We start from the raw sequence: 10826 nt of genomic DNA on the forward strand, positions 1-10826 counted from the left end.
AATATAGTTAAAAAATAATATTGATATAAATATATAGTTTTTCAACAGAAATACTGCATGGAAAGAACTACCCCTCTTGTCACAGAATAGCCCGTCAATAAATGTTGCCTAATGTATGAGTGAACAGACCTAAATTAAGGCAGAAGCAGAGAAGGTAAAGAGAAAATGGTGGATTGGGGGAGCTTCTACCAATTACCAGAAGAATTGCTTGGTTGTGGAATGTGAGGAAAAGGAGGTAAATGGAATAACTCTGGATTTGGGGGACAATCTTGGTAATTGGACAAATGATAGTGGTATACACAGATTAAAAAGAACAGCCAACGGATGGAACTGGTAAGGTTCAGAAGTAAATATTCTCACCTTAACTACTCAAGCATTTGCTGTGTTCTTTAGCCATGCATATAGGCTTTAGGCCAAAGAGGAGTTTACCCTGAAAATACAGCCAAGTTCAGTCCCTGCTTCACCTCACACAAGGGACAAGACAATAAGACCTTCCTGAAGTTAAGGCCTAAGCCAACCTTGCCTCATAACATGTTGGTGCCTAATGATTGTCGATCAAACTGTCACTGGACCCTTGATAAATAATATTTTGAAATGTTATTTATGTTCTTCTTCTTCTCTGATTATTATGGATATCAATCATCTCTGCTAAAACCTCATCCAGTACTGGAGTTTTATGAAATTTGCCTTCTCAAATATATTATATTATATATTAATATAATGGAGAAAAGACAGCTTCTTCAATAAGTGGTGCTGGGAAAAGTGGACAGTTACATGTAGAAGAATAAAACTAGAAAATTCTCTAACATTATACACAGAATTAAACTCAAAATGGATCAAAAGCTTCTTTGGAAGGAATGATGCTAAAGCTGAAACTCTAGTACTTTGGCCACCTCATGCGAAGAGTTGACTCATTGGAAAAGACTGATGCTGGGAGAGATTGGGGGCAGGAGGAGAAGGGGACAACAGAGGATGAGATGGCTGGATGGCATCACTGACTTGATAGACGTGAATCTGAGTGAACTCTGGGAGTTGGTGATGGACAGGGAGGCCTGGCGTGCTGCGATTAATGGGGTCACAAAGAGTCGGATGTGACTGAGTGACTGAACTGAAGGCTGGATATTATAAACTCTTAGAGGAAAACATAGGCAGAACATTCTTTGACATAAATCACAGTGTTTTTTTGATCCACCTCCTAGAGCAACAAAAATAAAAACAGAAATAAATGGAACCTGATTAAACTTAAAAGCTTCTCAACAGCAAAGGAAGTCAAAAACAAAATGAAAAGACTACTTACAAAATGGGAGAAAATATTTGCAAATGAAGCAACCAAGTGATTAATCTTCAAAATAAATAAACAGCTCATGAAGCTCTATGTCATAAAAACAAATAATACAAATGGGCAGAAAGTCCAAACAGACATTTCTCCCAAGAAAACATACAGATGGCCAAAAAGCACATAAAAAGATGCTCAACATCACTATCAGAGAAATGCAAATCAAAGCTACAATGAGGTGTCACCTCATACCGATAAGAATGGCCATCATCAAAAAGTCTACAAATAATAAATGTTGGAGAGGGTGTGAGGATATGGGAACCCTCCTGCACTGTTGCTGGGAATGTAAATTGGTACAGCCTCTATGGAGAACACTATGGAGATTTCTTTTAAAAAACTAAGCGGATGATCCAGCAATCCCATTCCTAGGCATATATCTGGGGAAAGCCATAATCTGAAAAGTTAACTGCACCCCAGTGTTCAGTGAAGCACTGTTTACAATAGCCAGGACATGGAACCAACCTAAATGTCCATTGACAGAGGACTGGATAAAGAATACGTGGTTCATATATATAATGGGACATTATTCAGTTATGTAAATAAGGAAATAATTTACCTCAACATGGAGGGACCCAGAGATTATCATACTAAGTCAATCAAAGACAAATACCGTAAAATATCATTAATATGTAGAATGTAACTTTTTAAAGAAAGATACAAATGAACTTATTTACAGAAACAGAGTTACAGACATTGAAAACAAACTTATGAAAACAAAATTACCAAAGGGGAATTATAGTGAGCAGGGATAAATTAGGATCTTGGGATGTGTGCATGCACATGTGTGCACACACACACACACACACACACTACTGTATATAAGACAGATAACCAATAACAACCTACCATATGGCAAAGGGAACTCTAATATTCTCTATAACCTATGAGAAAAGAATCTAAAAATTAATGAATATGTGTATATAACTGAATCACTTTGCTGTATACCTGGAACTAACACAATATTAAAAACCAGCTATACTCCAATAAAATTAAAATATATAAAATATTTCCCTTCTCAATCTTTTCATAAACATACTTGCTGCCATTTCTTACATTTAAGAGTTGACAGTAATTCTTAACTAGCTTTTCACATCTCAGCTGCAGAGTATTCTCTGCACCCTGAGATTTTACCATAGCTGGAAAAGAACAAATAACAGTTACTTCAAAACAAAAAGACACACAAAGCCCAGACGCGGAGAAAATGGCGGCAGGCGGCGAAGCGGCCGCCAAGTTGGCGGCAACAGAGCCCAAAATGGAGGAGGAGAGCGGCGCGCCTGGTGTGCCAAGCGGCAATGGAGCTCCGGGCCAAAAAGTGAAGGAGAACGACCTGCTCAGAATGAGAAAAGGAAGGAGAAAAACATAAAAAGAGGAGGCAGTCGCTTTGAGCCATATGCCAATCCAACTAAAAGATACAGAGCCTTCATTACAAACATACCTTTTGATGTGAAATGGCAATCACTTAAAGAGCTGGTTAAGGAAAAAGTTAGTGAGGTAACATACGTGGAGCTCTTAATGGACGCTGAAGGAAAGTCAAGGGGGTGTGCTGTTGTTGAATTCAAGATGGAAGAGAGCATGAGAAAAGCTGCTGAAGTTCTAAACAAGCATAATCTGAGTGGAAGACCACTGAAAGTCAAAGAAGATCCTGATGGTGAACGTGCCAGGAGAGCAATGCAAAAGGTGATGGCAAGACTGCTGGGATGGGTATGGGACCAGGTGGCCCAGGAGTGATTAATATCCCACCCAGTATCCTAAATAATCCTAACATCCCAAATGAGATTATCCATGCATTACAGGCTGGAAGACTCGGAAGCACAGTATTTGTAGCAAATCTGGATTATAAAGTTGGCTGGAAGAAACTGAAGGAAGTTTTTAGTATGGCTGGTGTGGTGGTCCGAACAGACATTCTTGAGGATAAACATGGAAAAAGTCATGGAATAGGCACTGTTACTTTTGAACAGTCCACTGAAGCCATGCAAGCTATATCTATGTTCAATGGCCAGCTGCTGTTTGACAGACCAATGCATGTCAAAATGGATGAGAGGGCCTTACCAAAGGGAGATTTTTTTTCCCTCATGAGCGTCCACAACAACTTCCCCATGGATTTGGTGGTATTGGCATGGGGTTAGGACCAGGAGGCAGCCTATTGATGCCAACCATTTGAAGAAAGGCATTGGAATGGGCAACCTGGGACCTGCAGGAATGGGAATGGAAGGCATAGGATTTGGAATAAATAAAATGGGAGGCATGGAAGGACCCTTTGGTGGTGGTATGGAAAACATGGGTTGATTTGGATCTGGGATGAACATGGGCAGAATAAATGGTGGAGGTGGAGGCAGTGTCCCTGAAATTAAGAGAATGGGCCCCGGCATTGACCGCATGGGGTTGGGGTGGGGCGGCATGAAATGCATGGGCACAGGCCTGAGCCACGGCATGGATCGTGTGGGCTCTGAGATTGAGCGCATGGGCCTGGTCATGGACCGCATGGGCTCCGTCGAGCGCATGGGCTCTGGCATCAAGCACATGGGCCCCCTGGGCCTCGACCATATGGCCTCCAGCATCCAGTGCATGGGCCAGACCATGGAGTGCATCGGCTCTGGTGTGGAGCGCATGGGTGCCGGCATGGGCTTTGGCCTCGAGCGAATGGCCCGCGCCCATTGACTGTGTGGGCCAGACCATCAAGCGCATGGGCTCTGGTGTGGAGCGCATGGGCCCTGCCATGGAGCGCATGGGCCTGGGCATGGAGCGCATGGTGCCTGGACATGGAGCGCATGGTGCCCGCAGGCATGGGGGCAGGCCTGGAGCACATGGGCCCCATGATGGATCACATGGCCACCGGCCTGGAGCACATGGGCACCAACAACCTGGAGCGCATGGGCCTGGAGCACATGGGCGCCAACAACCTGGAGCGCATGGGTCCTGCCATGGGCCCCACCCTGGGCGCTGGCATTGAGCACATGGGCCTGGCCATGGGTGGCAGTGGCAGTGCCAGCTTTGACCGTGCCATCGAGATGGAACATGGCAACTTTGGAGGAAGTTTCACGGGTTCCTTTGGTGGAGCTGGAGGCCATGCCCCTGGGGTGGCCAGGAAGGCCTGCCAGATATTTGTGAGAACTCCCATTTGATTTTACATGGAAGATGCTAAAAGACAAGTTCAACGAATGCGGCCACGTGCTGTATGCCGACATCAAGATGGAGAATGGGAAGTCCAAGGGGTGCGGTGTGGTTAAGTCTGAGTCGCCAGAGGTGGCTGAGAGAGCCTGCCAGATGATGATGATGAATGGGATGAAGCTGAGTGGCGGAGAGACTGATGTTCAAATAGATAGAAATGCTTAAGCAGTTGCCTTTTTTAAACATCGATACCAGACCTCTGAATTTGAATTTGTTTTTGTTAACCATTTTAATTTGTTGGCTGGATGTATAAAGATGTTTAAAAAATTCAGTTGCTTTCTGGGGTAATTTGAATTACTTTTTTAATGACGGGGGTTCCATTTGACTGTTTGCACTGAGACTGCAATGTGCGCGATTTTTTTTGTAGTTGTGGCATCTTGTTGACATCGAATATAACTTTGATAATAAATACCAGTTCCTGAAAACAAAACAAAACAAAACAAAAAGACAGGACAACCATCATCAGATACATTAGATTTGAAGATTACACAAATTTGGATTTCAGATATTTAGTTTATAAAAATGAAACCAGTTATTAACCTACAACATAATTAAAATACCTAGTTTCTGACTCAGAATTACCAGTTAGAATAAAATTTATGTTAAACAATACATCTAAAGTAAATAAATTAAAATAAATTCAAACCTATTAGAGTAAAAATGCCTAAAGTATAAACTGAAGAAACTCTATTATATATCTTTAAGTCTCTTCCAATTCTAACTTTTTTTCTTTTTAATAATCTTGTCACTGTCAGTTACTGGTTCAAACTTCAGCTACAAAACATAGCAGAAACTAACTCTTAAGTGTGAATTTCTTCTGTAATAAGCATAGTAACCCATTTCCTCTGGCTTGTATGTAATGTTCCATTTTATCTGAAATGTAGTGCCCTATTTAATTTTGGAGATTTTTCTCCTCTGACCAACTTGCTCTATCAGATATATTCATTCTCAATGTTAGCTTTCTCTAACCTTTGAATCATTTTTTTAAATGGCCTTCTACCATTTAATTTCAAAGATGCACCTTGTCATATATTGTTTCTGACTTTTTTCAATATCAGTGAAGATTCACTGTAATAAAATAGTCCATTTTCCAACAACAAAATTTTTAAAAAGTTATTCTAACTTACACAAGCATTCACTTTAAGATACACTTTAATATATTATAGAATATATTTTAATTATGTTAATAAAAACCCCTTACCCTATGGCATTATGTACTTTATACCATGCTCTCCCTCTTTGCATCGATTTGTTTTTCCCACCCAATCAAGGACGCAAGGATAGAGGACCATGCCAGAAAGATCAACTCAGGAAGTGATTTCACAATCTCATGCACCCAAAAGGTAAGTGTTGACATTAGACAGTGGGGGAAAATGTGACAAACACTGATATGAAATATGAACATGTATTATAGAAGATTCCCCTCTACCGTGCTGGCAGTCCCACCCTTGGATCTCGCTACAGGCTCTGTTGACTTGGGCCTGATGCTGTTGGGGACCCAAATATTGTACATACATGCTCATAAAAATGTGTTAAAGATACATGGGATCATATATCACTTCAAATTGGGTACTCAACTTTGGCATAGCACAGTCTGTAATTCCAAACATTAATTCTTATCACTAACATTGTTTAAGGAGGAAAAAAAAAAAAGGCAACTCATCCAAATAACAAAGATTTATGGGTCATGCTGCTGCCTACATTACAGTGTAGAAGTGTTTAGGTTAAGGAAAAAAAATTAATTAACCTCTTAAATATAACTCCTCTCAGATTGCACAAATGTAACAGACTTTTTGCTTAACAAAGTACTGTTTCCCAGCATGGCCAAGCATCTTTTTTCTTGCATCTTGTTGAGGTTTTCCAACTGGTGGTGCTGAATATTCTTGTATTACAGTACTGTTCCTAACAGTTACAAGGGAGACTGAGAACTCTTTTTCAATATGAAATAAATCATATTGTACTTAAATATGTATACATGTGGGTTAGACGTAACAAGCATAAGCCTAATACTTACTGTTTTTCCCACTGTCAATTACATAAGCACTGAACACTAGAATTGAAAATCTTGTTATTTGTATTTAAAAGTTAATAAGGTTTAATTACTACTTTAAAAAATTAAATAAAAATCCCATTCTTACTAATATAATTTGATTAAAATTGTTTATATCAATTATTTGTATAATGCACTGCAATTTTAATAAAAATTAATATCAAAGAAGAAAAACTCAAAAACACAAAAACAATTTCACTTTTTCAATCTTTTACTTTACACTATTGCTGTAAACATATTTAAACTTTGTACATATTAAATGCATCTTATTTTTTGTCCTTTTTATTATTAGTGTTATTGGAATACAAATTACATGAAATTCTGATTTTTAACAACAAAATCAATCATTGTGCTGAAATTAAGACAAGATAATAAATGTACTTGGAGAAGGAAATGGCAACCCACTCCAGTATTCTTGCCTGGAGAATCCCATGGATGGAGGAGCTTGGTGGGCTACAGTCCACAGGTCGCAAAGAGTCAGACACAACTGAGCGACTTTCACTTCACAATAAATGTACTAAAATAAAAATGTACTTTTTTTTTTTTTTTTACTCACCCAAGTGTTGTCATCCCAAAACAGCCAGATGTGTCTCAAGAATAACTGAGTTCATGATTTTTGATATTTTAATGCCAAATTATAGGCATTTAAATAAATATAACTTACTCCTTTTTAAAATCTTGTCATTTTGAAGTTGCTTTGTTGTTGTTTGTTAAGGTAGCAGTATAAGACTTGTTTTATTTAACGGATGGCTGTGTAACTTTTAAATATTCAGACTCACGTTTTTGCTGGCCTCTGTTGGTACTCCAGCCTGGGCTCTAGGGAGATTTGAGATGAACTCACATGCCGTGCCACTTTCTGATGAAGATCTGTAGAACTTCTTTCCCAGTCGGGGACCTGGGGACACAGTGCAAGATAATCTTTTGGGGCCAAGCTTGCCATTCTACTTGCATGTCAAAAACATAGAATTTTAGAAATGGAGGTGACTTCAGTGATCATTCAGCCCTTCCCGTCATGGGTAAGATCACTGAGATCAAGGGAAGTCTGTAACTTTCTTGAGCCCAAATCTAGTTATGGAAAAGGAGGCAATCCTTTTCCTCCAATGCATCAAATATATAGCATATATTTTCTGAAGGCATATTTAGGAGATGTTTCTTCACAGATGTTTTGATTCTTTGAATAACACTATAACCATGGAAGCCTAACCAGTTAGCCATCAAAGAAACAAAGGAAGGAAAGAACGGAGGCAGAGAAGGGAAAATGGAAGAAGAGGAAAACAGCAATCCTGAGCCAATAAAATACCATCTTCACTTTTGGGAAATATGACATGGTCTTGTTACAGGGAAAAAAAAAACAAAAACAGCCTCCCTAAGTCAATGCTCAGAGATAGAACATTAATTTAGCAGCAGCTTAGATGCTTTGCCTTCATTTCCATCTGCATGTTGCAGATTTATTTTTTTTAATATGACATGGAATAAAAAGGGCAACTTCTGAAGCAAATTGAGATCTTGCAGTTGAAAGCAAATCATGTTACTTATGCATCAACCAATCTGAAACTGTCCTTCAGAAAATTGGATATAACGTACTTTCATTTTAATATTTACTTGTACATTAGGTGTTTATGGAATTACTGTGAGGTATTATACCTTCCATCTCCCTCTCTCCCGCTGTCAAATGACATGAATTTCTTTCCTAAAGTCATCAAAGACTGAATGTAAATAAATGGAAAAGAAAGCAGCCAAGACCTGAATCTCAGCCTTAAATGCTACTCCCAGCTCCTAACCTTTTATGGTTAGTAGTGGTTCAAGAAAACAGCATGTCATAAAAAAACAACAAAACAAAAAAACCCACCTCTTCCCATCCTTAATGTTGCTGTAAATTCTTTCATAATAAACAAATTCAAGCCACAGATGCAAATATACTAAAATAATCATGTTAAGCACTTGCTTAAAAATCAGTATGGTCTCTTATTTGGCATAAGGCAGGGTCTCAACTCCTTAGAATATCTATCTTGAGTCTTAAATTTCTGATCCAAACCTAACTTACTTTTTGACCCATAAACTCTAACTCTCTGCCACATACCTAGTCATCATTAGTCCAAAATAAAGATTTCACCCTCTGTACTTTTGCCCATGCTGTTTCATTATCCCAAATAACCCTCCTGAGTGGAGAGCATATGGCAAAAATCCTTTAAACCGCATATCTGTTTTTTTGTTTGTTTTCCCTGCAGTTTCCCATGACTCTTAAGGCTACGAATTCCTTCTTCATCTGTAACTTCCTGATTCTTCACAATTTTGTCTTGCAGCATTTATACTGAATTTTAACTGTTTATGGATTTACCTTCCCTGTTAGACTTTGAGTTCCTGAGGGATAGAATAGGACAATACTTTATTCATTTTTATATGCTCAGCAACTAGTAGGGCACTTGTCACATGTAGACCCAAAACATGTTTTGTGAAGTTGAATCAACTCTTCCAGGGAGCCTATTAGCTTCAAATTATACCAAGGTAGACGCTTACTCCTTGGAAGAAAAGTTATGACCAACCTAGATAGCATATTCAAAAGCAGAGTCATTACTTTGCCAACAAAGGTTCTTCTAGTCAAGGCTACGGTTTTTCCAGTGGTCATGTATGGATGTGAGAATTGACGGATGTGAGTACTGAAGAACTGATGCTTTTGAACTGTGGTGTTGGAGAAGACTCTTGAGAGTCCCTTGGACTGCAAGGAGATCCAACCTGTCCATTCTGAAGGAGATCAGCCCTGGGGATTTCTTTGGAGGGAATGATGCTAAAGCTGAAACTCCAGTACTTTGGCCACCTCATGCAAAGAGTTGACTCATTGGAAAAGACTCTGATGCTGGGAGGGATTGGGGGCAGGAGGAGAAGGGGACGACAGAGGATGAGATGGCTGGATGGCATCACTGACTCAATGGATGTGAGTCTGAGTGAACTCCGGGAGATGGTGATGGACAGGGAGGCCTGGCGCGCTGCGATTCATGGGGTCGCAAAGAGTCGGACACGACTGAGCGACTGAACTGAACTGAACCGAACTGAGACATTACTAATGTAACTCTTTCCTGAGGGCAGATTTTTTTTTTTTTAGGAGAGAGTGTAGAGAATGCTTGAGGGCATCAAGGGTGAGAAAAATGTACAAAATATTTTATGACATTTTCTCTTAATATATTTGCAGTTCTAGCATCTAATTATACCACTGCAGAGGAAAAACATCTTTTTTTTTTTTTTTTTTTTTGCTTATTTCAATGTTGATGTAGCACTTGGCCAGCAGAGGGAGAAAATACAATATGAAATACAAGCAGCAATGTTTAGGGCTCTCCTTTACAAATCATGTGATTTCATATATGTATATATAGATATATATATTTTAAATTTAGAGTATATATGACTTTTATTCAAGAATAGGTAGTTATTCAGATAATCTCTACCGACTCCCAAATTTGAAGGCTTACCCTTAGTCTTCTTTAGGTTTAAAGAAGTCAGCAGTGTATTTTATTTGATAGTCAGCACCTCTCATCTGATGCATTGGAGAAGGAACCCACTCCAGTGTTCTTGCCTGGAGAACCCCAGGGACTGGGGAGCCTGGTGGGCTGCTGTCTATGGGGTCGCACAGAGTCGGACACGACTGAAGCAACTTAGCAGCAGCAGCAGCAGCAGCAGCGGCTCTCATCTGAAATTAATGGAAAATTATGTCTTTCAGAGAGCGCTTCAATTTCCAGATGCTCATTCCTCCTCTCACTGCACACTAATGAAATGAACCAGAATATTTAGTCACTAGGTATTTAGTTGCATGGGTTTGAGGACAGTTGGCCAAGATCTGATGATGTAAAGTGGAACTCTTTCTCCCCAGTAGCAAGAGACATGCTAATAAGATGACTGCAGTGGGGAGGTGTGGGTAGAGTATAATTGCCTGTGGTGAGCCAGGAATGAAACATATATATTTTTCCAACCTGCCAAATCAATACTACTTATAATAGATAAAATGTATATTAGCAAATAGGTAAAATGAGGATGATTATTCATATCAAAACTTGATTCTTTCAGTAAAATACAATTCACAGCTCTCAGTACATGTCAAATAAAATGAGATCTTTGAAACATGATGCATAAAGTTTTCACATCCATTGAAAACATCAACTGTTTAGGTAATACAGCTTACAATGAAAACAAACAAAGCTGAGTGAACATTGGCTTGGCTTCTTCTCCCTTTCGCATGAACCTGTTTGTATTCTTAGATTAATTATTTCAATGAGTATCATC

General features: G+C 39.3%; 1 pseudogene; it reads left to right on the plus strand.

The window, feature by feature from the left end:
* The first annotated feature begins 2531 nt into the window (after window positions 1-2531).
* On the plus strand, window positions 2532-4669 carry LOC120851764 (annotated as a pseudogene).
* The last annotated feature ends 6157 nt before the right edge of the window (window positions 4670-10826 follow it).

The sequence above is a fragment of the Oryx dammah genome, unplaced genomic scaffold (genome assembly GCF_014754425.2).
Source record: "Oryx dammah isolate SB20612 unplaced genomic scaffold, SCBI_Odam_1.1 HiC_scaffold_25, whole genome shotgun sequence".
Classification (NCBI taxonomy): Eukaryota; Metazoa; Chordata; class Mammalia; order Artiodactyla; family Bovidae; genus Oryx; species Oryx dammah.